The sequence below is a fragment of the Scyliorhinus canicula genome, chromosome 12 (genome assembly GCF_902713615.1).
Source record: "Scyliorhinus canicula chromosome 12, sScyCan1.1, whole genome shotgun sequence".
In the NCBI taxonomy this organism is placed as follows: Eukaryota; Metazoa; Chordata; class Chondrichthyes; order Carcharhiniformes; family Scyliorhinidae; genus Scyliorhinus; species Scyliorhinus canicula.
The window spans coordinates 7,216,732-7,244,403 of record NC_052157.1 but is presented as its reverse complement, the minus strand read 5'-3'; the positions used below and the strand labels follow the sequence as shown (position 1 = coordinate 7,244,403).

Below are 27,672 nucleotides of genomic sequence, written 5' to 3'. Positions count from 1 at the left end.
GCTGGGATGAGTGTGTGTGGGGAGTTTAATGTGTGTGCGGCTGGGATGAGTGTGTGTGGGGAGTGTGTTGGCTGGGATGAGTGTGTTGGCTGGGATGAGTGTGTGTGGGGAGTGTAATGTGTGTGTGCGGCTGGGATGAGTGTGTGTGGGGAGTGTAATGTGTGTGTGCGGCTGGGATGAGTGTGTGTGGGGAGTGTGTTGGCTGGGATGAGTGTGTTGGCTGGGATGAGTGTGTGTGGGGAGTGTAATGTGTGTGTGCGGCTGGGATGAGTGTGTGTGGGGAGTGTAATGTGTGTGTGCGGCTGGGATGAGTGTGTGTGGGGAGTGTAATGTGTGTGCGGCTGGGATGAGTGTGTGTGGGGAGTGTAATGTGTGTGTGCGGCTGGGATGAGTGTGTGTGGGGAGTGTAATGTGTGTGTGCGGCTGGGATGAGTGTGTGTGGGGAGTTTAATGTGTGTGCGTGGCTGGGATGAGTGTGTGTGGGGAGTTTAATGTGTGTGCGGCTGGGATGAGTGTGTGTGGGGAGTGTGTTGGCTGGGATGAGTGTGTTGGCTGGGATGAGTGTGTGTGGGGAGTGTAATGTGTGTGTGCGGCTGGGATGAGTGTGTGTGGGGAGTGTAATGTGTGTGTGCGGCTGGGATGAGTGTGTGTGGGGAGTGTAATGTGTGTGCGCGGCTGGGATGAGTGTGTGTGGGGAGTGTAATGTGTGTGTGTGGCTGGGATGAGTGTGTGTGGGGAGTGTAATGTGTGTGCGGCTGGGATGAGTGTGTGTGGGGAGTGTAACGTGTCTGTGCGGCTGCCGCTTGTCAGCCTCCTGAGTGTCAATCACGGACCCAGCGAATCCTGCACCATTTCTCATTGGAATCGATTGTGTTCCACGCAGCACCGTTGCAGGTTTGGTGCCCGATTTGCAGTCGTGAAAGTCCGCAAATTCTGCCCCGGTGTCTCAGGACCGGAGAATCCAGCCCCCTCGGCACCGCTGATCTCAACGAAAGCCTCAGCAGGAGGTCAGAGGTCAGAATTCAACAGGTGGAAAGCACCCTAGCGGGCTGCATCACAGCCTGGTATGGCAACTGCTCGGCCCAAGACCGCAAGGAACTTCAGAGAGTCGTGAACACCGCCCAGTCCATCACACGGACCCGCCTCCCATCCATTGACTCCATCTACACCTCCCACTGCCTGGGGAAAGCGGGCAGCATAATCAAAGACCCCTCCCACCCGGCTTACTCACTCTTCCAACTTCTTCCATCGGGCAGGAGATGCAGAAGTTTGAGATCACGCACGAACAGACTCAAAAACAGCTTCTTCTCTGCTGTTACCAGACTCCTAAACCACTCTCTAATGGACTGATCTCATTAACACTACACCCCTGTATGCTTCACCCAATGCTGGTGTTATGTAGTTACATTGTATACCTTGTGTTGCTCTATTACGTATTTTCTTTTATTTCCTTTGCTTTTCATTTAGTTAATGATCTGTTGAGCTGCTCACAGAAAAGTACTTTTCACTGTACCTCGGTACACATGACAATAAACAAAATCCATAATCCAGGGGAGTGGGATTTCCCACCGAAATCGCTCAGCGGGGACCTCTCACCCCTAACGGCTGCCACAGAGCCACTTAACACTCTGATGAGCCGGCCTTCCGCCAGTATCTGTGGACAAAGATCCACATCCGACAATTATCCTCCATGGGAGGGGCTGCATTCAGTCCCAGCAAAGAGGATCCAGCGGGGGAGGGGGGGCGGGTCACACTGGGGCGCCCAGACAGGATGCCCTGGGTGGGGGAAGGGGGCACAGAGGCCAGGGAGGGAAAGAGGTACATGGAGGGTGGGTGGGTGGCTGAGGAGGGAAAGGGCGCTCGGTCACAAAAGAGGCGGGGGGGGGGGGGGGGGGGGGGGGGTGAAGGAGATGACTCCTTTCCCGGCTAGGTATTCCCCATTACCCAACCATCTCCGTGCAGCCGGAGTGGAAAGCAGGCCTCAACCGACCCATCGGTTTGTCACCTCAGTTGGGGTGAGTGAGCCGGCCCTGCTCTAGCCCACTGCCCATATAACTGCAGGCAGTTCGGGGGGAGGGGGGGGGGGGTTAAGGTGAGAAACTCGCCTGCAGAATGATACAGGCCCCACCTGCCTGCAATCCAGCCCAGGAGGGACCGTAACATTCTACTCCCAGAACTTGTCCGGAAATCCATTCCTAACGGTCATCCAGTAACTTGAGGCGGAGGTGCGAGGTCGATGGAGCCGCACCTTTGTCAGTATCTCTGGCCCACATCCGAATTCACTCTCTCCTGTCCACCACTCGTGATGTCCGTAGGTTCGCGCTGCTGATGATGGGGGAACTATCTCCCACACAACAGTGTTTGAAGGCTTCTTCCCTTGAGGAGGAGCAATCAAACAGTCGAGGGTTGTGGGAGTGTGTGGGGGGAGCGGTGTTGGGGGGAGGGGGGGGGGGTGTAGCAGGGGTGGTGGTGCGGTGGAAGAAAGCAATCGAAAGGTTTGCACGTACTGGTTCTGTCAGAATCTATCAGCCTCCAGGCCAGCAGCTGTGATCGTGAACCACAGATGGTTAAGTGCAGATCAGTTGAAAAAAAAACCCCAGCTTGCCATAAATCAAGGTAAGGTTGCAATCCACTTTCTCTTTCTCAATCTATAATTAATTTGGAAAATCTGGAGCAAATATAGCCCAGAGAATGCAGGAAATTAGAAATAAATTAAAATTAATAATATTTTTGCCAACCTTTGGGACCTCTCTCTGTCTGTTTGAAGTTATCATTGCGGATAGATGCTGCTCTGCTGCAGAGGAGGCCATCATGTGGCTGCCTTGACATTCCGCAGATTTTGGACAATGAGTGTGCCGTGTTCCCATTGAAAGACAGCAGATTCCACCTACCCAGGCCATCCCCGAGACCCAACTGAACACAACGCTCCTGGCCAGATCCCTGGCTTCCTTGCTGTAGATCCTCTCCCTCCAGGTAGCTGTTATTGTCCTTTCTTTGTGCTTGATGGTCTGAAATGTATTCATTCTTGTTCACAGGCTGGGCTGGGGGTTGCAGCTATGTCTCCATGGCTTCTGCCGTCTCACCTCCTGGGGTCAGGAGGGTGTAGGCGCAGGTCCCACTCTGGAGTCTTTGCTGATGCTCATCGTGTTGGACTGAGGGACTGCGTCGCTCTGAGAGTCTTTCAGATGAGGTACTGAACAATAATAATCTTTATTAGTGTCACAAGTAGGCTTGCATTAACACTACAATGAAGTTACTGTGAAAAGCCCCTAGTCGCCACACTCCGGAGCCTGTTCGGGTACACAGAGGGAGAATTCAGAACGTGCAATTCACCTAACAGCTCGGCTTTCGGGACTTGTGGGAGGAAACCGGAGCCCCCGGAGGAAACCCACACAGACACGGGGAGAACGTGCAGACACCGCACAGACAGTGACCCGAGCCGGGAATCGAACCCGGGACCCTGGCGCTGTGAAGCAACGGTGCTAAGCACTGTGTTACCGTGCTGCCCAAACCAACACTCTTCCAGGTGAAAGTAAAAGAGCCCAAGGCACTATTTTGAAATAACCAGGGAAGTTCTCCCTATTTGGCCCAGCCAATAATTGTCTCTGAATCAACATCCTAAAAATCTGGTTATTACCACATTGCTGTTAGCGGGATCTTGCTGTGCGCAACCTGGCAGCCACATTTCCTATTTGCGTCTGTGAGAAGGAGCTGCGCTCCAAAATCTTGTGACTGCAAACAAACCTGTCGGACTTTAACCTGGTGTTGTAAAGCTTCTTATTGAGAGAAGACAACTGCTCAATCCGCTCTCAATCTCCTTTACTCCAAGAGGAACAACCCAGATTCTTTACAATCGAACCTTGTAGCTAAAATTCCTAATCCCTGGAACCATTCTGGTAAATCTCCTGTGCCCTCTCTCAAGGTCCCTCACATCCTTCCTAAAGTGTGACAACAGGAACTGGATGTGATGCTCTAATTGTGACTTGACTACGGCTTAATGAAGGTTCAGTGTAACAATTTGACTTTTGTACTCAGCCCCTCTATTCATCCACGATTCCATATGCTTTGCTAACTACTCTCAGTATGTCCTGCCACCGTCAAAGATCTGTGTACATGGACCCCGCTGTCCCTCTTTCTCCCGCGCACGATATTCAGGTTACTGAAATAGCAGCACAGTGGTTAGCACAGTTTGCTTCACAGCTCCAGGATCCCAGGTTCAATTCCTGGCTTGGTTCACTGTCTGTGCGGAGTCTGCACGTTCGCCCCGTGTCTGCGTGGGTTTCCTCCGGGTGCTCCGGTTTCCTCCCATAGTCCAAAGATGTGCAGGGTAGGTGGATTGGCCGTGATAAATTGCCCTTAGGTTAGGTGGGGTTACTGGTTTACGGGGATAGGGTGGAGGTGAGGGCTTAGGTATGGAGCTCTTTCCCAAGGGCTGGTGCAGACTCGATAGGCCAAATGGCCTCCTTCTGCACTGTAAATTCTATGATCTATGATCTAAACTGTGCCATCTCACCAATTTATATAGTGAGAAGAGAGGGGAAGATAGAGCGGAAATAGCTGCCCTCTGCAGGAATAAGGGGCTGTAATCTCCATTTGGGTGACTAAGTACTGACGCCAGCGGAGTGTGTGCGCTCTTTCATGACCGAAAAATCAGCGCGGAACCTCGCCGATTGCAGTATCGGTGAGGGGCTAGCACCGGTGCCGACTGAAACTCCCGCCGAAAACGGCCGGAGAATGGCCGGGTCCCGGGCCGCGCATGCGCAGGGCTGACAACCTGCACCGGTCACGCCGTACAACACGGCGCTGGCCCTGCGTGAACTCAACCCACCAACCGCGATTTCACATCCCACCCTCTGGCCACCCCCCCCCCCCCCCCCAGCAATCCACCCAGCCCCAGTTGAAGCCACCCTCCCACCCCGGCCAGCGACACAGAACTCGGCCGAATGTGGCGGCACTGGATACAGTCCGCAGCCGGCACGCTTGGTCCCCGCACGGTCGGGATCACTCGTGGCCCGTGCCGCCGGGAACTCGGCCAATCGGGGGTGAAGCATTGCGGGTGGGCCGACTGATGACGCACCAACGCCATTGAAACGGTGCGCGGCACGTGTGACGATGATGCCAGTTTGGAGGGGCGGAGCATGGCAAACTGGCGTCAAACTACCGCCGGCCCCGATTTCGCCGTTTGAATCCATTCTCCGCCCGATTGCCGAGCACAATTTCGGCATCAGGCTACGGAGAACCCGCCCAAGATCTTTGCCAGCCTGTATGAATTGGTTCAGCTTGTGCCCTGGGAGAGTCCTGAAATATTGTAATGTGATCACTCTGCCTGTTTATCTTCACGCTGCCTGGGTCTAATACTTACTTCAATCTCTCATCCTGTCTGAAAGTATGGAGAATCTTTCACAGATCTCAGCCAAATCCTGTATGGAGAGTAAAGGAATCTTTGATTGGATCAAAGCCAACCTGTAAATTTGTTGGGACTTTCTTTTGAGCAGTTAATGTATTTATTATTGCTCGAATTTTCACAATGATTGAGCCATTTCCTCTACGTTTTGCATCTTTGGCAATCATACTCCAATGTCTAGTTTTAGGATTCCAATTTTTTAACCTCATAATCTCCACTCCTGTGTTACATTCTGCTGCTTGGCCGGTAGGAATGATGCACAATAGAACGTCTGCTTCTTGACTAGTTAAAGTTTTATTATAAAATAAATGCGTGGTTTAGTTAACTATGAGGCATATATTCAGGGGGATTCTCCGATCCCCCGCCGGGTCCGGGAATCCCCGGGGGGGGGGGGGGGGGGGGGGGGGGGGGGGGGCGGCGCAAGTCCCGCCCCGCTGCCCCAACGCCGGCCGCTGTATTCTCCGCCCCCATTTGTTGGCCGTGGGCGGGGCTCACGCCACGTTGGTCGGGGGCCGTTGGCAGCGGCCCCTCCGGCAATTCTCCGGGCCCCGATGGGCTGAGCGGCCGTCCATGTTTGGCCAGACCCGCCGGCGTGAATCACTCAGCTCACATACCGGTGGGACCTGGCAGGTCAGTCGGCTGGGGCGGTCCTCGGCGGGGGGGGGGGGGGGGGCAGGGAGATCCAACTCCGGGGGGGCCCCCAAGGTGGCCTGGCCCGCGATCGGGGCCTACAGATCTGCCATTTTCGGGGCGGAGAAGAGAACACGCCGCGCTTGTGCCAAGACACGCCGGCAGTTCCGCGCTTGCGTGAGTTCACGCCAGCCCTTCGGCGCATACGCGAACCTGTGTAGTCCCTTCGGCGCGGGCTGGAGCGGTGCCAACCCCTCCGCCGTCCACCTAGCCCCCGGAAGTGAGGAGAATTCCGCACTTTTGGGGGCTGTTGACGCCGGAGTGGTTGGCGCCGGTTTTCCCGTCGGCGTGGGGACTTAGTCCCCGGAAAGGAGAATCTCGGCCATTATGTTACTGAACAGGCACCTAAGATGGGGTCCTGCAAAGGACGCTGGGAAATTTAGCCAAGTACAGAACAGGCAAGCTGCAGTCTGAATGAATATTGATGAGCAGGCTGCAGTCTGGACATCACAATACACAGGAAAAAGGACATCTCCAGGCCAACCCAGGGACAATAGAAACACACCGTCAATCACAAATGTCTACCAGACACGAGGGCACCTATATTCCTTATATGGGAGGGCCTACTTGCCTCTGACACCTGCAGACATGGCCATCTAGTGCACGCCCCGAAATCGATGTGGCAGCCCCTGATTGGACTTGGTCGATCAGGGTCATCAAACCCTGGTCAATTGATTGGATGACCCAGCGACCAGCCAAAAGGGGCGCAACGTCCAGGAAGGTTAAAGGGTGCCTTGGAATCTCTCTCTGCAGCAGCCAGAGATAGGAACACAACAATGGTTATCTTCACCGGTCGCCACCAGGAGGACCATCACATCACCAGGAGAAGGAAGACCAGAGACAGAGGATCAGACTAGACCGAGGATTGAGGACCGAGGACAACAGAAACCAGATCACGGATAAAGTCCAATATCTGTTTGGGTACTTGTCAGTCACTCAAAGTCAAGTCAAGGTTTGGTATTGCACTTTAGAATTCTGCAGTATAACTTAAATTGCTAAGTGTGATTGATTGATGCTAACATTGTGTATGTGAATAAAGACTATTGATTTAAAACAAAGTTGACTCACAGTCATTTATCCTCCGCATACGGGTTAAAGACACACTGTGTGCGGCAATTACAAACTACTAATTATGATAAATTATCCTAGAGCTGCCGTAGGTATGAGTATCCACTAACACGACTATCTCCCAACTCCTCAAGGTACAGTCATGTGGTAGATTTACACTGCCACCTGCTGGTTGGAGGATGTTTACATCACTATTTACACGAATGCTTATGCATATCATCGCAATCTGCTCCCTCCAGAAGGCTTGGATTCCTGCCAGCAGAAAAAGTGACCATTCATTGAACCTGGACAATAAAGTGCAACTGGTGTATTTCCCCGTGAAACACATCGATCAAAGCCAAATCCAACAATTGGGCAGATCACCGGATGGTGCACAGCAGTGGAAAGCCAAAGGGCATTGGAGTACAAGAATAAGGAAGTCTTGTGTGGCATGGTGGTGCAGTGGTTAGCACTGCTGCCTATGACGCTGAGGACCCGGGTTCGAATACCGGCCCTGGGTCACTGGCCGTGTAGAGTTTGCACATTCCCCCCCCCCCCCCCACCCCCTGTCTGCGTGGGTCTCACCCTCACAACCCAAAGATGTGCAGGATAGGTGGATTGGCTACTCTAAGTTGCCCCTTAATTGGAAAAAGAATAATTGGGTACTCTAAATTTAACTTAAAAAAAAAAATAAGGAAGCCTGGCTATACTGGGCTTCGATGAATCCAGATCCAGATCCGAATTACTGTGCGCAGTTTTGGCCTCCAGATTTTTACGACACCCTGGATTGGGTGGTCAATTCCAGCCCCATTTGATCCAGAGTTGCAACACAATTGAACTTGCAAATGAATTCTTAGAAAATACCCCAAGTAATTGGTCTTTGGTGGCACAGTAATTACAGTCACAAGGTTTGTAACTTCAAAAACCATTAATTTTTATTATTAACAATAGCTATGAGTGAATAGGTAGCAAATACAACTGGTTAACTCCCCCCTCTTTAACTCATCCCAACCTTCCCATACACACAAGACAAACGAACACAGAGGAGAAAGAAGGGTGTGAAGAAAAATAAAAAGGCTAAAAGTCTTTGTTTCAGACGGATGTCTTCCAGTACAACTTTCTTCAGTCCAGGCCTTCAATTGGAGGATTTTGCTTTCAGTCTGTGATGGTTTTCACTGAAGATTCATCAAGTTCTCAAACCATCTCTGCAGGTTCAGAAAACAGCAGGTAGGCAACATTTCCATAGAGAGAGAGAGACATCAGCTCACAGCTTCTTCTCTCACCATCCAGGACCCAACTGTCCCTTCCTGGGTTCCCTGAAAACCAGCCACCCAATCGAACCTAGCCCCTCCTATCTCTCGGGTGCCAGAAAGTCTGAGTTTTTTCTCTTCAGAAACGAAACCTTCAGAGAACAGTGCACTATTTTGAAACTTTTTAGCTCCTCACTTCTTCTGCTCGACTTGAAGATATATGGCCATTAAAGATCCATGGATCAAAGCGATAACGACAAAGTCAAACAAATAGGAAATAAGGGAATCAACAGGAAGAGACCTTACAATATGCAAAGAAGGGTATACTTGCCGAGCAACTGATAGAGAGAAGGTTCACTTGATTGGTCCCTGAGATGAGGGGGTTGTCCTATGATAGATTGAGTAAATTGGGGCTATATTCTCTGGAGTTTAGAACAATGGGAGGCCATCTCATTCAAGCTTACAGGGTTTGCAGGTTTCCACAGTCTGGGGAATCTAGAATGTGATTCACGGCTTCAGAATAAGGATTGCACCATTTAGGACTGGGATCAGTAGACATTTCATCAACCAGAGGCGCCTGAATGTGTGGACTGTTCTGCCCCAGTGGATTCTGGGTTTTCCATCACCGAGTATGTTATGAGATGGAATGGTTTCTGGTCACTTGGTGGAATGGGCAAGAATGTCATAGAGTCATTGAATGTTACAGCACAGAAAGGGGCCCTTCATCCCACCGTGTCTGTGTTGGCCATCAAGCACCTATCATTTTGAATCCCAACTTCCAGCACGTGGTCTGTAGCCTTGAGCGCTCTGGCATTTCAAATGTTCATCTGAATGTTTCCTCAGGGTTCCTGCTTCTCCCACCCTTTCAGACAGAGAGTTCCAGATTCCCACCACCCTCTGGGTGAAACAGTTTTCCTCAAATCCCCTCTTAATCTCCCGCCCCTGACCTTAAATTTATGGCCGCTGGTCATTGACCCTCCTCAGGAGAAACGTGCCTTTGCATCTACCCTATCTATGTTCCCCATCATTTTATACACCCCGATCTGCCCCCCCCCCCCCCTCAGCTTTCTCTGATCCAAGTAGAACAACTCCAACCTATTCAGCCTCTCTTCATAGCTGAAATGCTCCAGACCTGCCAACATCCTGGTGAATCTCCTCTAGTGCAATCGCTACCTTCCTATTATGTGACGACCAGAACCGCACACATTACTCTAGCTGTGGCCTAACAGGTGTTTTATAAGCTCCACCATAACCTCCCTGCTCTTATATTCCACGCCTCGGTTAACAAAGTCAAGTATTCCATACTTGGCAGCGTGGTAGCATTGTGGATAGCACAATCGCTTCACAGCTCCAGGGTCCCAGGTTCAATTCCGGCTTGGGTCACTGTCTGTGCGGAGTCTGCACATCCTCCCCGTGTGTGCGTGGGTTTCCTCCGGGTGCTCCGGTTTCCTCCCACAGTCCAAAGATGTGTGGGTTAGGTGGATTGGCCATGCTAAATTAGCCCTGAGGTTGGGTGGGGTTACTGGGTTACGGGGATAGGGTGGAGGTGAGGGCTTAAGTGGGGCGCTCTTTCCAAGAGCTGGTGCAGGCCCGATGGGCCAAATGGCCTCCTTCTGCACTGTAAATTCTATGATTTGATACTGAAATCTCTCTATGATTCTCTATGCCTTCTTAACCACCTTATCTACCGGTCCTGCTCCCTTCAGGAATCTTTGGACATTCACCCCAAGGTCCCTCTGGTCCTCTGTACATCCTACCATTCATTGTATAGTCCCCTTGCCAAGTTAGTCCTCCAAACTGCATCACCTCACACCTCTCATGGTTAAATTCCAGTTACCACTGCTCTGTCCATCTGACCAGCCCGTCTATATCACCCTGTAGTCAAAGGCTTTCCTCCTCGCTATTTACCACATCAACAATTTTTGTGTCATCTGCAAACTTACTGATCATACCTCCTACATTCACATCTAGATCATTACTGTACACCACAAACAGCAAGATACCCAGCAGCATTTCCTGCAGAGCAGCACTGGACACAGCTTCCAGTCACAAAAACAACCTTCGACCATTACCCGCTGCCTCCTGTCACTCGGCCAATTTTGGATCCAATTTGCCAAATTGCCCTGGATCCCATGGACTCTCACTTTCTTGACCAGCCTCCCATGCGGGACCCTGTCAAAAGCCTTTCTGAAGTCCATGTAGACTACATCAACTACACTGCCCTCATCTACACACCTGGTCAATCAAACTTGTTGGACAAAATGTGGAATTGGCTAAGTGGGAGGGGGAACTGGGGGAACAGATCGAGGATGGGACATGGGCGGATGCCCTGGAAAGGGTTAACTCTTCCTCCTCATGTGCGCGGCTTAGCCTCATCCAATTCAAGGTGCTGCACCGGGCCCACATGTCCGGGTCTAGGATGAGTAGGTTCTTTGGGGGCGAAGACAGGTGTGTCAGGTTTTTGGGGAGTCCAGCGAACTGTGCCCATATGTTCTGGGCATGCCCGGCACTGGAGGAGTTCTGGAAGGGGGCGGCGAGGACAGTGTCGAGGGTGGTAGGATCCAGGTCAAGCCAGGCTGGGGACTCGCGATTTTTGGGGTTGGGGTGGAGCCGGGAGTGCAGGAGGCGAAAGAGGCCGGTGTTTTGACCTTTGCGTCCCTAGTAGCCCGGCGGAGGATCTTGCTACAGTGGAAGGATGCGAGGCCCCCAAGCATGGAGACCTGGATCAATGACATGGACGGTTTTATTAAGCTGGAGAAGGTCAAATTCGCCCTGAGAGGATCGGTACAAGGGTTCTTTAGGCGGTGGTAACCTTTCCTCGACTTTCTGGCTCAGCGATAGGGTACTGGGTCAGCAGCAGCAGCAACCCGGGGGGGTGGAGGGGGGAAAAAGGCCGGGGGGGCGTTGACTATGTTTATTTAATTTTAATTTATTTTTAAGTTCTCTTGTTGTTTACTGGGTTTGGGGGGGTGGGGGGGGGGGGGGCAATACATGCGTTGTTACGGTCTTGGGGGTGTTATACTCATTATGTTGTTTTATTGCTGCTTGTTATTGTTTGTTGTTATATTTTCTGTAAAAAATTTCAATAAAAATTATTTTTAAAAAAAAATAAAAATAAATGTGGAATTGGACTAGATAATCCCATGAGCGTACTGAATGGCAGGGCAGGCTCGAGGGGCCGAACGATTTCCCTCTGCTACTATTTATTATATTTTCCTGCCATGATCAGCGGTATTAGGAATGTGACCAACCAAGGAATGAAACAATGGGTAACGCATGGGCAGGGTTTGGGGAGAGAGAGGGGCAGATTAGGGTTAGGGGGCAGCGGGCGAGGGAGCAGGGCCGGCTTAAGGCACCGGCAACTCGGGCAGTCGCCTGGGGCGCCATGTGCTAGGGGGCGCCAGAGACTCGGGTCCCGCGCATGCGCAGTTGGGCCGGTGCCAACCAGCGCATGCGCGGTGGCCGCCCTCCCCCAGGGCGGCCCCCCGCTCGGTCCGCCCCCCCTCGGGTCCGCCCCCCCTCGGGTCCGCCCCCCCCCCCCGCCCCCGCTCCCACTCCCGCTCCCGCTCCGCCCCGCCCCCGCTCGGTCCGCTCCCCCCGGCTCGGTCCGCCCCCCCCCCCGGCTCGGTCCGCCCCCCCCCGCCCCGCCCCCTCTCGGTCCGCCCCCCCCCGCCCCCCCCTCGGTCCGCCCCTCCCCTCGGCCCCGCCCCCCCCCTCTCGGCCCTGCCCCCCCTCTCGGCCCCCCCCCCCAAGGGCGCCGAAGTTCAGCTTGCCCGGGGCGCCAGCAACCCTAGGGCCGGCGCTATGAGGGAGGCATGTGGGAAGGGGCTGCTCTGAAGAGTCATAAAAACCACAGTTTTGTGAGTGCCAAAATGGAACAACTCTGGGAGTTGATTGGAGGAACTGTGAAGGCACACCTTTTAATGGGTGTGGTTAATTTCTCTGCGTATATCACCAGAGGGGAAATGATGCAATGTATTACAGATTTAGACTCAGCTTTTTATGAGGAGTGTACAAGTCCACCAACTGTGTTAAACTGCTGCCAATGCATTGAATGTCGGAATTTCAGATATATTGGGTGGGATTTTCCAGTCCGCCAGCTGTGAGTTTCTTGTTAGCCCGCTGCCAATGGGATTTCCCAATGTAGCTGCCCCACACTGCTGGGAAACCCACTGGCGGGAATGTGCTGCCGGCGGGAAAAGTAAATCGCAACAACCGGAGAATTTCAACCATTGTGTCAGACTTATTTGGTGAATTAAGGGCTAAAAGCCTGGGTTAGAGTGTGTTTAACTGCTGCAGTCACGTTTCAAAAGAATCTTGGTTTGAAAGACATCAAAAATTTTTGGAGCCAGAGGTGCAATTCACCATCGTGGAAACTTGGGCTAATGCAATTTTATTTTGATTAAGGGGGTTCCCTGGGGAGTTAATTAGTTTTCAGCTTGGTGAGATGATGTCATTGCTGGGTGGAGCTAAGGGATCAGGAGTTTTGAGTTCAGTTCAGTTCTGGATGAAGCTGGGATCACAAGTCAGGTTTTGCTCTCTGCAGTTTAGTTAAAAAGAGATTAACAGTCTTTAAAGCAGTGCGGACCTGTCTGAGGAAAAGGGGGGGGGGTGGCTGAAAGAAGCTGAAAAACAGCTTTCGAAGGCATCCAGCCAATATTTCTGCATGGGTCTGACATGAGTCAGATCTGTTCCTTAAGGAAGTGTCAAGAGATCTCTTTCTCAAAGAATAACTCTGTAAAGCTAGTATTTCTCTGTGTCATTGGTAGTTACAGTGAATTGAAAGCTGAGATGGGAGGTTTTTCTTGTTATTTAAGTGGGAATAAAGTAAGGGTGTCACTGTGTTGATTGGTATTGTTTAAGGGGTAATTGTAAGTTATGTTCTGATGTGGTGTAAAGATATTTAGCTTGTGTCAGTAAGGAGGGCAGCATCGCAGCACAGTAATTAGCACTGTTGCTTCACAGCGCCAGGGACCTGAGTTCGATTCCTGGCTTGGATCACTGTCTGTGCGGAGTCTGCACATTCTCCCCGTGTCTGCGTGGGTTTATTCTGGGTGCTCCAGTTTCCTCCCACAAAAGACATTCTGAATTCTCCCTCTGTGTACCCTAACAGGCACCGGAATGTGGCGACTAGGGGGTTTTCACAGTAACTTCATTGCAGTGTTAATGTAAACCTACTTGTGACAGTAATAAATTAAATAATTAGATTATTTTTTTGTTAGAAATTTAGTGTACCCAATTCATTTTTTCCAATGAAGGAGCAATTTAGCGTGGCCAATCCACCTAACCTGCACATCTTTGGGTTGTGGGGGTGAAACCCACGCAGACACGGGGAGAATGTGCAAACTCCACACGGACAGTGTCCCAGAGCCGGGATCGAACCTGGGACCTCGGCGCCGTGAGGCTGCAGGGCTAACCCAGTGCACCACCGTGTTGCCCCTATTATTATTAATAAAGTTTGTTTTACATACCCTTTCCTATTTCTTTATGCAATCACTCTTGGAGCAGGATATGCTTTCCTCACAGAAAAATTAAATTAAATTAAAATAAAATAAAGTATCTGAGCCACTGTTGGGGTCTGGGCTGGGATTGTAATACCAATTTCTCAAATCCTTCATAAATAAAGCTGCGTGTTTTTGGGTTAACCGATTCCTTGGTGCATTGATGTTTAAGTGCTTCAAAAAGAAAAACACAATGGCCTGATTGTCATAAATTCTGTTGACTCCTGTCCCATCCCGGCTAAATTCACTCCTCCACTGGTGAGCAGGAGTGAGGATTTCGGGCTGGAAGGGGCCCCCAGCCACGTGGCTGCGGGATTAGGTAGCTAAGCGATGACACTCTCGGGCTGCGAGCTGCACATTGAAAGAGGATCCCGCAGCCTCCCTGGGGTGTCCCACTCGCCTGCACAAAAAAAATCAGGTTGGCATCAGGACTAGGTGGGGGGGCAGCAGGGTTGGAAGGGGTAAATCACGGCTCCCGGTTTTAAATGCCGCCCTTGCCCCCCCTGCCTGTTTCCCACCAGACATGGGAAGGTGGTTAAAATTGGAGAAGGATTTCAAAGTGAAACGTATCAAACAGTTCTATGGCTTGTGGTCCAACCACAGTGAGATACAGCGCAGTTTTTCGCTGGCCACTGGCTGACTCTACAGCTGGAGCAGAGAGATACAACTGAAACTGTTGCTTAAAACTTCTGTAATTTACCGGAGGTTTTGACGTGTTTGGGAGTCTGCAGACTCTGTGCTTCTGGAAACAACTGGCTCGTCGAGTGCGATGGGGTTTTTTTTCCACAAAGATTTTGTTTGTCTCGGCAAAATCTTTTGTTTCGACAATCTTCTTGCTAATCTAACTACACCTAACTAAACACCTTTAGCAATATCTCCTGGTACCATGTTGTGTTCTTTGTTTCAGTTCTTACAGGGTGGTGAAGGTTGTCGTGCTGACAAAGAACAGCATGCTGTGTTTAATAAACAAAGCTAACTTATTACACTGCACTGAATTAGATTCGAACATATTACACAGTAGCACAGTGGTTGACACTATTGCTTCACAGCTCCAGGGTCCTAGCTTGGGTCACTATTTGCACATTCTCCCCGTGTGTGGATGGGTTTCCTCTGGGTGCTCCAGTTTCCTCCCACAGTCCAAAGATGTGCAGGTTAGGTGGATTGACCATGCTAAATTGCCCTTGGTGTCCAAAAAGGTTAGGTGGGGTTGTTGGGTTAGGGGGTTAGGGTGGAGGATGGGCTTTGGTAGGGTGCTCTTTCCAAGGGCTGGTGCAGGCTCGATGGGCGGAATGGCCTCCTTCTGCACTGTACGGATTCTAAGTGCAGAAGGAGGCCATTCGGCACATCGAGCCTTCACCGATCCACCGAAATAGCACACGACCCATATCAACTCCTCTGTTCATCCAGCCCTATCCCCGTAACCCCATAACCTGCACAACCCTGGACACTAAGGGGCAATTAAACATGGCCATTCCACCTAACCCTCACACTTTTGGACTTACAGGTTGAAGAAGTCAATATGACAGATATTTTCAAATGTTGCAGGCGAGTGAACGACCACAATCTGTTCTAAAATTTCCTATTTTATCTCACCGTTTACAGTTTGTCTTTTTTTTGTTGTCAGAGGAATTGTCTTTTTATGTTTTTTGATGAATAGACACATGATGTTCCATTTAGCGCCTGTTAATGTCACCTATGGAATAGCAAAGTTAGATTTGGAATGACAGGTGTGAAATGAATTCAGGGAGTGTGACGATCCCCTACGGCAGTGAGACTAATTGGTTGCCACCACTCTGAAAGAATATCAACAGGGGCCGCCACCAACCTCCCTTGACCGAAAAAGACCAAACTCTAGCAGCCCCTCTGATTTATAAAAACTGTGAAACCCAAACCCAGCAGCAAAAGCCTGGAGTTTTTCATTGCACATGTGAGGCGGGATTCTATTGCCCCCCCCCCCCCCCCCGGGGGCCGGGTCGGAGAATCGCTGAGGGGGTGGCGTGAATCCCGCGTCCGCTGAATTCTCCGGCACTGGAGATTCAGGGGGGGGAGGGAGTCGCACCACGCCGGTCGGCGGCTGCTCACAGCCCCCCCCCCCCCCCCCCCGGCGATTCTCCGACCCACGATGGGCGAGGTCCCGCTGGTTCTATACCAGTCCCGACGGTGTAGATTAGACTAGGTCCCTTACCAGCGGGACCTGATGGGCTCCGGGGTCCTGTGGGGCGATCTGGCCCCGGGGGGGGGCGGGGGGTGCCCCCACGGTGGCCTGGCCTGCGATTGGGGCCCACCGATCCACGGGCGGGCCTGTGCGTCTTTTCCTACGTGTCGGTGGTGTCAGCCTGCGCGATGGCCGACCCATAGGTGAACACCCCCAACACCCCCCCCCGGCGCATGCGCGGACTCGCGCCGGCCGGTGGAGTCCCTCCGGCCCCGGCTGGCGTGGCGCCAAAGGCCTTCCACGCCAGCCGGCGGGGCGCAAACCACTCCGGCGCCGGCCTAGCCCCACCGGGACACCACACCCCACCAGGTACGGGAGAATCCCTCCCCTGATCTAGCTTTGTCTGCCTTTTGTCTCCCTGGACCCTGTGTGGCCAATGTCTATCTCTCCAACGAACAGGACTGACATGGATTCGCTGATCATTGTGGCATCACTGTCTGTGGGGTCTTGCTGTGCTCAAATTAGATGTTATATTTCCCTACACGTCAAAAGTACTCCAATTGGCTGTAAGACACCTCAGGGTTTCCTGATGTCGTGAAAGGCGCCATACAAATGCGCATTCTTTTCATGGCATCGTCGCTGTTCCTGCTTCAATGGATCATGACACCATTACTCCCGATCTAGAATGAAGATGATTGGGTAACTCCCCCATCAGGCTCCTGCACCAGGTTTGATTTTATGCACATAATTTCGATTCTGTAACTATCCATCACTGCCTGCATTTTGCTGGAGGGGCAATCTTGCTTTTATCAGGAGGTGTCACTGTAGTGTCAGTCATGAATTCCGTTTGCTGCCGTTCAAGGCGACTCTTTTCAGATAGACTCTGTAGACTGTCGTGGTGCACTGTTTAAGCAGGCTGTGTCTGCCGTACAATAGACAGCTGGCTATGCGCCCCCTCGTACGTCCCGCCCTGCCTCCAATCAGCTGACTGCCAGAACGATGCCAACGGACACTCTGCTTGCTGTGAGTTGATGGCACTGCGATTTCTTGCTGTTGTTACTCTTACAGCCTGCACCTGAAATGAAAAGCATTCCTTTCCCCATCGCCACATCCCTCACTTTGATAAGCAGAAAATAAGTGAATGCCCCAAAGGGACATTAGATTTGGCAAAGTGCCGCATTGTCATATTCGCTGCGGATTAAAAATCACTTCATACAGCCAGGCTCAATTCAAAGCAAAGCTCGACAGTGTTTTTGCAGCAGCACTATCTTCCAGCCTCCTCAGAAAGCCGAGTGCTTTCTGCTTAGTAGTTGTTTATTTCCCCCAGACACCAGGGAAGCCATTAGTTCCCCAGCAGGCTAGAGCAAATGTAGCATGAATGATCGTTTGCATAATTTGAGTTCCTGCAGTCCTATAATGGTGCTTTGATGGATTACTTTGCTGGGGAAAGAAAACGGCGACGTTATATGTTCAAGGTGGTGACACAAGATGAGAATTGAAAGCGTGGCTCTGTGTAATTGCAGGCTGATTTAATGTCTGTCTGGTCTCTGCGGAGAGTGGTTACATGGTCCTCACTGAATTGAGAGGCTCTTTCACTGTCACCGTCTCACCTGGGGCTTCTTAGGAACGTGTCAGACAATAACACAGCAAGGGGTATCTGAGAAACAGCTCTCGGCCTTGATCATGTTGATTTAACTCCAAGGGAGCTGTGTGAGAGTGTGTGTGTCTGTGTGTGTGAGGGTGTCTGTGACTGTCTGTGTGTGTGTGTCTGTGTATGCCTGTGAGTGTCTGTGTGTGTGCCTGTGTGTGTGCCTGTGTGTGTGTGTGTGAGTGCCTGTGTGAGAGTGTGTGTGTGTGTGTGAGGGTGTCTGTGTCTGTTTGTGTGTGTGTCTGTGTGTGTGCCTGTGAGTGTCTGTGTATGTGCCTGTGTGTATCTGTGTGTGAGAGAGAGTGTCTGTGTGGGTCTGTGTGTGTGTGTGAGAGTATCTCTGTGTGTGTCTGCATGTGTGTGTGAGAGAGTCTGTGTGTGAGAGTGTCTGTGTGTGTGTGAGAGTGTCTGTGTGTGTCTGTGTGTGTCTGTGTGTGCGTGTCTGTGTGTGTGTGAGAGAGTGTCTGTGTGTGTGTGTGAGTGTCTGTGTGTGTGTGAGAGTGTCTGTGTGTGAGAGTGTCTGTGTGTGTGTGAGTGTCTGTGTGTGTGTGAGTGTCTGTGTGTGTGTGAGCGTCTGTGTGTGTCTGTGTGTGTCTGTGGGTGTGTGAGTGTCTGTGTGTGTCTGTGTGTGCGTGTCTGTGTGTGTGTGAGAGAGTGTCTGTGTGTGTGTGAGAGAGTGTCTGTGTGTGCCTGTGTGTGTGTGTGAGAGTGTCTGTTTGTGTGTGAGAGTGCCTGTGTGTGTGAGAGAGTGTCTGTGTGTGTCTGTGTGTGTGTGAGAGTGTCTGTGTGTGTGTGAGAGTGTCTGTGTGTGTGTGTGTGAGAGAGAGTGTCTGTGTGTGTGTGAGTGTCTGTGTGTGTGTGTGAGTGTCTGTGTGTGTGTGAGAGAGTCTCTGTGTGTGTGTGTGTGCCTGTGTGTGTGTGAGAGTGTCTGTGTGTGTCTGTGTGTGTGTGAGAGAGTGTCTGTGTGTGTGTGTGTGAGTGTCTGTGTGTGTGTGTGAGTGTCTGTGTGTGTGTGTGAGAGTGTCTGTGTGTGTCTGTGTGTGTGTGTGAGAGTGTCTGTGTGTGTGTGTGTGTGAGTGTCTGTGTGTGTGTGAGAGAGTGTCTGTGTGTGTGTGTGAGAGTGTGTGTGTGTGTGTGTGATAGTGAGTGTATTGGGGGTTGGAAGAAGGTAATAGATACTTGAGTGATGTCTCAGGCATGCAACAGAATCCTGCAGAATTTGCTAATCTCTTGAACGCATTCTTTTGAAAATTTAATGAACTATCTATTTTCTTTTTAATTCATAGGTCATGGCTGCCCATCAACATACGTACGGTTTGCATTTAATTTGCATTCGCTGGTCAACAGGCTTGAAACCCTGAAGAAAAGGCAGCCAATTAGTGCCTTGTTTCCAAGGAAACAACTCTCTATTCTCCATTGTGCACGAACAAAAATTTCCCCATTACAGGAATTGATTTGATTTCCTAAATGTGAAAGAGTGAAGATGTGATTGTGAAGCCACCTGCTGAAATAAACAGGGAGCCACCTCAAAGGGTGACAGATCCGGGGCTGCAGAGTCACATGGTGCTGCTACTTAATCATTCTGAAGATTGTACTGAATTTGTGCACGGCGCTTCTTACTAAACGTTGTCAAAAGTAGTTTTTATAAAGATCTAATAGATCACAGGGAAGGAGATTAAAATGATTTGTCCATGTAACTCTTGCATATGCAACAGAAAATATATTCCTCTGGTTTCCATTATATATTCCTGCACAAAATGTGCATTTGAAATGTGCAGTAATGGCGCAACTCAACGGGAATAAAAAATCTATGTCCAGTTTTGGACATGTTTAGCAGGGTCTTTCTCGAAGACTGCGGCGGCGTCAAGAAACATCCTTTTCAACGGCACTTTGCCATTTTTTTGAGGCCTTGACTCATTTCCTACTAGGAAACCCAGCAGGAAGGGGTCCTCGCAGATCGGGGTGACATTTTGTCAAGCTGCGCCCATTTTCAGCCCCCCCCCCCTCCCCCACCACACTTTCAGACCCCCCCCCAAACTTCAGGGAGGCCCCCACCCAGGAATACCTGGTAAGAACCCCCCCCCCCCCCCCCCCCCCCCCCCGGCTTGATCCTTGACAGTGCCAGCCTGGCACCCGGGCACCATGGCACTGCCAACATGGCCCCCTCGAAGTAACGGCATGGCACTGCCAGGGTGCATGGGTGGCACCGCTGGGGTGCCAGGCTGGCAGTGCCACGGCTGGCGAGATTTCGTTAAATAGAACATAGAAACATAGAACATAGAACAGTACAGCACAGAACAGGCCCTTCGGCCCTCGATGTTGTGCCGAGCAATGATTACCCTACTCAAACCCACGCTCCACCCTATACCCGTAACCCAACAACCCCCCCCTTAACCTTACTTTTTAGGACACTACGGGCAATTTAGCATGGCCAATCCACCTAACCCGCACATCTTTGGACTGTGGGAGGAAACCGGAGCACCCGGAGGAAACCCACGCACACACGGGGAGGACGTGCAGACTCCACACAGACAGTGACCCAGCCGGGAATCGAACCTGGGACCCTGGAGCTGTGAAGCATTTATGCTAACCACCATGCTACCGTGCTGCCGAGGCATTTCGAGCATCACAAATGCCGCAAGAGATTCAAAGGCCAGATCCAGAAACCAAGCCGTGCCGCACCCAACATCGTCAAAATAATAATAATAATCTTTATTAGTGTCACAAGTAGGCTTACATTAATACTGCAATGAAGTCACTGTGAAAATCCCCCAGTTGTCAGACTCGGGGACGCAGAGGGGGAATTCAGAATGTCCAAATTATCTAAGTACATTGGTTATAAAATATAAAACCAGGGCAGCACGGTGGCACAGTGGTTAGCATTGCTGCCTCACGGCACCGAGGTCCCAGGTTCAAATCCCGGCCCTGGGTCACTGTCCGTGTGGAGTTTGCACATTCTCCCTGTGTCTGCGCGGGTTTCACCCCCACAACCCAAAGATGTGCAGAGTAGGTGGATTGGCCACGTTAAATTGCCCCTTAATTGGAAAAAAAATTGGGTACTCTAAATTTATAAAATAAAACAATAAAATATAAAACCATGCATCTATGTAACGGCTTCAGTGTAGAGAAATGTCTCCAGGTAGTGTACAGATCTATTACAGAGTAAAACATTTAAAAAAATAAATTCAGAGTACCCAATTCTTTATTTTTTCCAATTAAGGGGCAATTGAATGTGAACAATTCATCGACACTGCGCATCTTTTTTGGGTTTATAGAATCATGCAATTTACAGTGCAGAAGGAGGCCATTCGGCCCATCGAGTCGGCACTGGCCATTAGAAAGAGCACCCTACTTAAGCCCACGCCTCCACCCTATCCCCGTAACCCTACCTAACCTTTTGGACACTAAAGGCAATTTATCATGGCCAATCCACCTAACCCGCACAACTTTGGACTGTCGGAGCGCCCGGAGGAAACCCACGCAGACACGGGGAGAACGTGCAGACTCCACACAGTCACCTGAGGACGGATTTGAACCTGGGACCCTGGAGGTGTGAGGCAGCAGTGTTAACCACTATGCCTCTGTTCTGCCCCAGAGTGGAGAGGTTGTGGGGGTGAAACCCACGCAGACACGGGGATAATGTGCAAACTCCACACGGACAGTGACCCAGGGCCGTGATCGAACCCAGCTCCTCGGCACCGTGAGGCAGCAGTAATCAATTTGATAGAAAGATGCCAAGCTAAGGAAGGAGATATTAGGAAAGGTGACCCCAAAGATTTGGCCAAACAGGTGGGGATGAAGAAGAGGTTGAAAGAGAGGACGGCCTGCATGTTCTCCCCGTGTTTGCGTGGGTCTCACCCCCACAATCCAAAGAATTGCAGGTTAGGTGGATTGGCCACGCTAAATTGCCCCTTAATTAGAAAAGAAAGAATTGGGTACTCTAAAAAAATTTTTTAAAGAAAAGGTGATAGGCAGCAGAGTGGAGAGGTTTAGGGAGGGAGGCAGCAGAATGGAGAGGTTTAGGGAGGGAGGCAGCAGAATGGAGAGGTTTAGGGAGGGAGGCAGCAGAGTGGAGAGGTTTAGGAAGGGAGGCAGCAGAATGGAGAGGTTTAGGGAGGGAGGCAGCAGAGTGGAGAGGTTTAGGGAGGGAGGCAGCAGAGTGGAGAGGTTTAGGGAGGGAGGCAGCAGAATGGAGAGGTTTAGGGAGGGAGGCAGCACAGTGGGGAGGTTTAGGGAGGGAGGCAGCAGAGTGGAGAGGTTTAGGGAGGGAGGCAGCACAGTGGAGAGGTTTAGGGAGGGAGGCAGCACAGTGGAGAGGTTTAGGGAGGGAGGCAGCAGAGTGGAGAGGTTTAGGAAGGGGGCAGCAGAATGGAGAGGTTTAGGAAGGGAGGCAGCAGAGTGGAGAGGTTTAGGAAGGGAGGCAGCAGAGTGGAGAGGTTTAGGGAGGGAGGCAGCAGAGTGGAGAGGTTTAGGAAGGGAGGCAGCAGAATGGAGAGGTTTAGGGAGGGAGGCAGCAGAGTGGAGAGGTTTAGGGAGGGAGGCAGCAGAGTGGAGAGGTTTAGGGAGGGAGGCAGCAGAATGGAGAGGTTTAGGGAGGGAGGCAGCACAGTGGGGAGGTTTAGGGAGGGAGGCAGCAGAGTGGAGAGGTTTAGGGAGGGAGGCAGCACAGTGGAGAGGTTTAGGGAGGGAGGCAGCACAGTGGAGAGGTTTAGGGAGGGAGGCAGCAGAGTGGAGAGGTTTAGGAAGGGGGCAGCAGAATGGAGAGGTTTAGGAAGGGAGGCAGCAGAGTGGAGAGGTTTAGGAAGGGAGGCAGCAGAGTGGAGAGGTTTAGGGAGGGAGGCAGCACAGTGGAGAGGTTTAGGGAGGGAGGCAGCAGAGTGGAGAGGTTTAGGGAGGGAGGCAGCAGAGTGGAGAGGTTTAGGGAGGCAGGCAGCAGAGTGGAGAGGTTTAGGGAGGGAGGCAGCAGAGTGGAGAGGTTTAGGGAGGGAAGCAGCAGAGTGGAGAGGTTTCGGGAGGGAGGCAGCAGAGTGGAGAGGTTTACGGAGGGAGGCAGCACAATGTGGTTACGAGGTGGAAACTGTGGGGCAATGTTAAGAGAGAGTTGCAAGAGACCAGAGTCAAAGAAGATGTAGGATTTGGGGGTGCTTTGTACATCTGGAGGAGTGACAGGGCCATGAGAGAATACATGGAACCATGGCAAAAACCTTATTTCAAATATAGTGGGTGCCTAGAACGCTTTACCAGCGGAGGTGGTAGAGGCGGGCACGATAGCACCATTTAAGAAGCATCTAGACAGGTATATGAATGGGCGGGAACAGAGGGAAGTAGACCTTGGAAAATAGGAGACAGGTTTAGATAAAGGATCTGGATCGGCGCAGGCTGGGAAGGCCGAAGGGCCTGTTCCTGTGCTGTAATTTTCTTTGTTGTTTGTTCTTTGTAATCTCAGCAAAGCCACAATTTGAGTTCAGGGACAGTTTTGAACTGAAACAGTGAGTGAGATGTGTCCGAGGGAGAGGTGAGGAGGGTTTGGGTGGGTGATGCAAATGTACTCGACTGTTTTTCTTTGTGAAGTGGTGGTTGGCTAGTATTCCCCTTATAGAAACAAAATAGAAGCGAGGAGATCGCTGATGGCAATTACAAAGCTTCAGTGTGTTTTTTGCAAATTAATGGTAGATGACTCGTACTCTTATTTGGTTATTATCTCGAGGTTACTTTTGAGTGGCAGTGCACATCACTCGATTACTCCTGGCTATGACTACTAGGTGGCTGCTTCTTTCTAGTTTACTAAAGCCCTCATTCCAAACACAATTCCTTTTTTGACTTAAAGTACCACTCGGTTGACAAGTGGTAATTTTGCATTACTTGCTTTGCTATTTATGGCTGACTTAGCTCCATCCCATTTTATATTCTGCTTGCTACTCCCCAGGAAGGAATGCCTCACATTCCCATTCCTGATTTGTTCAGTAATATTAAGTAAGAGATCAGAATCCTAAAATTTGATGTGGACCATTTAGGTAGGGGTGAAACCAGAGGGCAGTTTTGTCAAAGGTTAGTGGAAATCTATAACTCTTTTCCCTCCCTGGCCTCACCACCCCCCTCCACCCCTCTCCCCCTCCACCCCTCTCCCCCACCCACCCCCCTCCGCTCCCTAGCTTCCTGCAGCCTCCAATTTCCCGAGACCTCTGCTTCCTCCACTCCTGGCTTCTTGCATATCGTCAATTTTGATGATTCCATCAACGGAACTGCCCTGATCCGAAACTCTGGAATTCCCTCCCTGAACGTCTCCGCCTCTTTACCTCTTCTACTTTAAGACATAGGGCGGCACGGCAGCACAGTGGTTAGCACTGTTGCTCCACGGCGCCAGGGGTTCCAGGTTCGATTCCCGGCTTGGGTCACTGTCTGTGCGGAGTCTGCACGTTCTCCCCGTGTCTGTGTGGGGTCCCTCCAGGTGCTCCGGTTTCCTCCCACAAGTCCCGAAAGACGGGCTTGTTAGGTCACTTGGACATTCTGAATTCTCCCTCAGTGTACCTGAACAGGCGCCAAAGTGTGGCGACTAGGGGCTTTTCACAGTAACGTCATTGCAGCGTTAATGTAAGCCTACTTGTGACAATAATAAAGATTATTATTATTAAAACCTACCCAGTTGACCAAACTTGTCTCCTGCCCTAATATTGCCCCCCTATCTGGCTCATGTGTCTAATTTGGTTTGATAATATGCTCCTGTGAACTGTATTGTGACATTTTACTGTGTGAAAGGCCCTATATAAGTGTAGGTTGTTGTTATTGGGGGACAATCATTGGTGGACCAAGGGCAGCCCCTTCGGTAACTGTCCTCTCCTAGCCCTTCTGGCAGAGATTATATCCCATCATGAGAATGGCTGGCTTTATGTTATTGGTTGCCATGTTGCTGGGCAGAGGGGTCAGGTTGAGTTTTTTTCTCAGGCCTCTTACACCCTCTTCTGTCCCTCTTACACCCTCTGACACCCTTCTCTGCCCCGATCACACCCTCTCCTGTCCCTCTCAAACCCTCCTCTGTCCCTCTGACACCCTCCTCTGTCCCCCTCTTACACCCTCTTACACCCCTTCACACTCTTCTCTACCACTCTCACCCCCCTCTGTCCCTCTCAAACCCTCCTCTGTGCCTCTGACACCCTCCTCTGTCCCTCTCAAACCTTCCCCTGTCCCTCTGACACCCTCCTCTGTCCCTCTTACACCCTCTTACACCCTCCTCTGCCCCCTCACACCTTCCCCTGCTTCTCTCACACCCTCCTCTTTCTGTCGCATACCCTCTTCTCACATCTGCCTCTCCCTCTCCCAACCCCTCACACCATCCTCCCCCCCACTCCCTCCAACCCTCTTTCACACCTTCCGCACACCCCTCACACCCTCTAACACCCTCTTACACCCTTCTCTGCCTCCTCAGGCTCTCCTCTACCGCTCTCACCCCCTCCTCTGCCCCTCTCATACCCTCCTCTGCCCCTCTCATACCCTCCCCTGTCCCTCAGATCCCCTCCTCTGCCCCTATCACACCCTCCTCCGCCCCTTTCACACCCTCCTCTGTCCGCCTCCCCTTCTCCCTCAACTGAAGGTGATTTCTGAACATCTGGAGTTGCTGATATCACCCGCCCCTTGCCCAGCACTGCCAGCCAATCGGAAAATTCACAGCGCCAGATGTACCTAAGCGACTGTGAGCTAAATGGAGTTAATTATTCATGACAAGAGTGTTTGTTGTGTGCAGGGCTCCATCAGCGATGTTGATTAAAAGCTCAACAAGTTATTAAATATGCAGAAGCCAGCAACTGCTGGAAGGGAGGTGATTTGTAAAATTGTCCAGAGTTTAACAAGGTGGGACAGACCATGAGGGGGAGCACTAATTGAAAAGCTCACACGCAGATTGCAAAATGATCTCAATTATTTAGCGGATCTTTGCTTAATTAACGCTGTTTGAGAACTCGAAACGATAGAATTGGAGAAAAATAGGCAGAGTAAACTTGTGTCATGAGTGATCTGCGTGTTGAGAGGAACACAGGCCGATCTGAACGAGCATTATAACACGGTAACACCACTCTACTGCAATCAATAAAGTAAAATTAGATTTTAAGGTACAACCCAGTGACATGACATTAAATCTTTACGGCAGAAACACTTCAAACGAGCTGGAAGGTGTTATAGGCCAGGGTTTAGAGAACCCCAAAGTGTATCATGGAGTTCACCTAACCCACAATTTTTAATAGATTGTGGTATGGGGAGCACACGGCCCACTCTACAGGTGGGGTACAGCAGAAATGGAAAAGTATTTTTTAAAGCAAAACAATGTTGATTCTATGAACTCAAGTTAACCTTTTTAAAACATACAGTGAACATCTTAGCAACTATTAATTCAAATACAACCCCCAAAGAATACAACACTAAGTAATCCTTAATAACTTCCCAAACAACACCCAGAAGACAAAAGAAACACCTTTTACCAGAAGCACATTAGGTTTACATTCACTACTGAGAACATTTATAATTCTGAATTCACCAAATGATCAAGAGATAGTCTTTTCATGGCAGAGAGATCAACAGTGCACCTGCTCTGTCTGGCTTCAGCGCCAACACTGAAAACAAGACTAAAACACACCCTGCAGCAAACAGCCTAAAACAAAAGTAAAAGCTGACAGCCCAGCTCCACCCACACTCTGACATCACTGATGAACATACATTTCTTCAAGGTACATTTCTTATACACAACCATTTCTTAAAGGTACTCTCACACGACAAAGGGGAAGGAGACGGAAGCAGATGGTTCAGGCAAACAAGGGGATAGCTACCCAGTGGTGCTAAGTTCATTCTCGGATGCAGGTGAAGACGTGAATGTGTCTCCATCCTTCGTTTACACAAGGATAGTTTCTGCCTGGTGCTCAGTCCTGTGAAGGAAGATATTTTGGACAGGTCCAGAGAAACTGACCAGTGTCCAGAAACTCTACAAAATTCTTTTTTTTTTAATAGAGTACCCAATTCATTTTTACCAATTAAGGGGCAGTTTAGTGTGGCCAATCCATCTACCGTGCATATCTTTGGGTTGTGGGGGCGAAGCCCACGCAAACAAAATTCATCTTTGCTTTTCTATCCAGAGGCGTAGGGACTTGCGCAATGAGAAGGTCTGGGGGCGTGATGGCGAGGTGGTAATGCCAGGGGGCAATAATCGAACCATGGCAGCTGGTGGAATTGGAATTTAATTTTTAAAAACTTTAAATCTGGAATTGAATGACCAGGAAACTAGTGTCGATTCATGTAAAAACCCATCTGATCCTTATTGTCCTTCAGGGAAGGAAATCTGTCGTCCTTACCTGGTGCAGCCTACATGTGAGTCCAGACCCACAGCAATGAGGTTGACTCTTAATGGCCCTCACTGAAATGGCCGAGCGAGGTCACTCAGTTCAAAGGGCGTCGACAGCAAATGCAAATGGCCGAGCGAGGTCACTCAGTTCAAGGGCGTCGACAGCAAATGCAAATGGCCGAGCGAGGTCACTCAGTTCAAGGGCGTCGACAGCAAATGCAAATGGCCGAGCGAGGTCACTCAGTTCAAAGGGCGTCGACAGCAAATGCAAATGGCCGAGCGAGGTCACTCAGTTCAAGGGCGTCGACAGCAAATGCAAATGGCCTAGCGAGGTCACTCAGTTCAAAGGGCATGGACAGCAAATGCAAATGGCCGAGCAAGGTCACTCAGTTCAAAGGGCATGGACAGCAAATGCAAATGGCCGAGCGAGGTCACTCAGTTCAAAGGGCATGGACAGCAAATGCAAGTGGCCGAGCGAGGTCACTCAGTTCAAAGGGCATGGACAGCAAATGCAAATGGCCGAGTGACGTCACTCAGTTCAAAGGGCATGGATGAAAATGCAAATGGCCAAGCGAAGTCACTCAGTTCAAGGGCATGGATGAAAATGCAAATGGCCGAGCGAGGTCACTCAGTTCAAAGGGCATGGACAGCAAAT

At 50.8% G+C, this 27,672-nt stretch overlaps 1 long non-coding RNA gene across 1 annotated transcript in view; it reads left to right on the top strand.

The window, feature by feature from the left end:
* LOC119974780 overlaps positions 1-19,484 on the top strand; it is an 82,378-nt gene extending 62,894 nt beyond the window's left edge. The window contains exon 3 of the long non-coding RNA XR_005462572.1: positions 18,982-19,484. This is a non-coding gene — a long non-coding RNA (uncharacterized LOC119974780). The remainder of the gene's footprint in view (positions 1-18,981) is intronic.
* Positions 19,485-27,672: the final 8,188 nt, after the last annotated feature.